Genomic DNA, 2,500 nt, shown 5'->3' with positions numbered 1-2,500 from the left:
TCCAGCTCTGACTGGGGGAACTTATCTAGAACCGAGTGTTTCACAATACCCCCCGCTCTGACTGAGCTCTGACCTGTTGAGTTCTTCTTGTGGAAGGAAGTGCTGTGTAGCTCCAGCTGAAGCCTAAGCTTGGGTTCTGTCCATCTGTGTTCTTCAGCAGAACTCCGGTCAGGAACAGGCTGCAGGTTTCTTAGGGTTCTAAGGGACAGTTTCCCCGACTGGGCCTAAGCCTAGACTGAATGGACCTTTTAATGGTGACTGACATTGGTGGTTAGTGTAGGCTTAATCCATGTCCACGAAAGCAGGCCTAAGCATGCAGGACACAGAGAGTCTGTGGAAACCAGGGGGCACCGTTAGATTGTGCTGGTGTTAAAGGGATACTCCACCCGCTTCTCGACTCGGTCTCGGACCGCTGCGTCCGTCACACGTGCCCGACCGCCTCGGAGAATCGCTTTAACACCATCTCAGCAGTTCCGCAAAGAGCCGAGCCCACAGACTCTGACCTCGCCTGCAGTAGACAGGGGTCAGGGCGGAGCTGGACGCCGCAGTGCTCCTGTGACCGGCCTGTAGTGCGGGCGTTTGGGCGAGTTTCCTCTTGTTCGTCCTCCTGGTTTCGAGATCTCGAGCGAATGTGACATGGTACAGCAATATTAGCCGTGTATGAGCTTCGTCTATTTTTTGAATACAGTGGTGTTTGAACTCATGGTGCCTTTGCGTTTCTACGGAGATCCTCCTACGAGCTCGGTAGCGAACGAACGTACTGTTCCGAGACTTTGCTGGTTTACGATAAAATAAAGGTCCACGTCGTTTGACTGTTGCGAAGGAAATGTTCATTCTGAGGCGACGGCAGAAGAAGATACCGCCCCCACACCGACCGGCCAACGAATCCATGAGTTTCCTGACTGTCCTTAATGAACCTCTGATTTTCTACACACTGATCGCTTGCATTGGAACGAAAGTATATAAATGAATCTCTCCTAGAAAAGTTTGTCTTATAGTGATTATTAACATGAATGTTTGTTTTTTAATGTAAACTTATCTTGCCTATCATTTTGACAAAAGCACTGTAATTAAAGAACTTAGTGTAAAACCTGACTCCCCTCTTCTTTACGTTCAGTGCTGCTGTTTACTGAGCCGAAAAGAGCACAGTCTGTTCGTTATCCGCTATGAATTATTCAACGACTACTAAAACTAGTATCTCCAGTGATATACCCAGTAACCAGTGGGATTTGCTCTGTAACTATTATGAATTATTGGACATCCACTGTGAATTCTTCAGTAACTATTTAAAACTGAGTATCCACTATGAATTATAAATCTTAGTATTTATAATAAATGATCTTAACTAATATTACCCAACTCCTGTGCTGTAATTTTTTTTAACTGCTTTTGTAACTTAGTTAATTATATAACTTATACTTAGTATTATTATATATAAATTTTGTTTAATCCATCATGAATTATTCATTGTCCACTATAGATTGTGTATCCACTATGAATTACTGAACAACAACTACTAAACTCAGTATCTATAGTGAAGTACTCAGTATCCTACAGAAAAGGTTCAGGGTCCAGTAGGAATTACTCGATCATGAATCGTTAGACATCTGCCATGAATTATTTAGTAAATGCTTAAATTTTTGAGTATCCACTATGAATTAGTAATTGCTAAGAATTTCTCATGATCCAATCAGAATCAGAATCAGAATCAGAATCTCTTTATTTCACCAAGTATGTTACACATACAAGGAATTTGTCTTGGTGAGAGCAACACGTATGACGAGTAACAAAAAAACACAGAACACAGTCTTAAACTAAAGGAAAAAGACACTAAACAATAAATAGGGTAGGGGATAAATTAAAGAAGTAAAAAGTACTAAAGGTAATAAAGAGCTGAAAATATATTTACAGAAAAGAACACCTGTACAGGTGTGCAAATAGTCATAGTGCAAATAGGCAGTAAAGGCAATAAAGATTTGAATATATATTTATAATTATTCAGTGTCCACTATGAATTATTCAACAACTACTAAAACTCAGTATCTACAATACATGATTTAGTATCTACAGGGAAGGTTTAGTATCCAGTAGGAAATACGTTTTACTCTATAACTATTAAGAATTATTGGATATCCACTAGGAATTCTTCAATCGCTGAGTATCCACTATGAAATATTGAACAGTAAAAACTCTATAGTATCTATAATAAATGATCTTAACTAATATTACCTAACTGCTGTACTGTCAATTTTATTTAACTGTTTGTAACTTTTCAAATTTAATATCCACCATGAATTATTCGTTATCCACTATGAATTACTTAACAACCACCAAAAACTAGTATCTACAATAAATGCTTTTGTATCTCCAGTGAAGTACAGTAACTTATAGGGAAGGTTCAGTATCCAGTAGGAATTTCTCTCTACCTATAATGAAGTATTTACCATCCGCCATGAATTATTTAGTAACTACTTACATTTTTCAGTATCCACTATGAATT

At 38.8% G+C, this 2,500-nt stretch overlaps 1 protein-coding gene across 1 annotated transcript in view; it reads left to right on the top strand.

Annotated features, from left to right (window-relative positions):
- Positions 1 to 1,090, top strand: part of arf1 (ADP-ribosylation factor 1) — a 7,297-nt gene extending 6,207 nt beyond the window's left edge. Inside the window, exon 5 of the mRNA XM_072687111.1 lies at positions 1 to 1,090. This exon is cut by the window's left edge and continues 2,165 nt beyond it. The gene's annotated coding sequence lies outside the window, so the exon portion shown is untranslated.
- Positions 1,091 to 2,500: the final 1,410 nt, after the last annotated feature.

This window comes from Salminus brasiliensis, chromosome 9 (assembly GCF_030463535.1).
Source record: "Salminus brasiliensis chromosome 9, fSalBra1.hap2, whole genome shotgun sequence".
In the NCBI taxonomy this organism is placed as follows: domain Eukaryota; kingdom Metazoa; phylum Chordata; class Actinopteri; order Characiformes; family Bryconidae; genus Salminus; species Salminus brasiliensis.
This window is presented reverse-complemented; position numbering and strand designations above follow the sequence as displayed.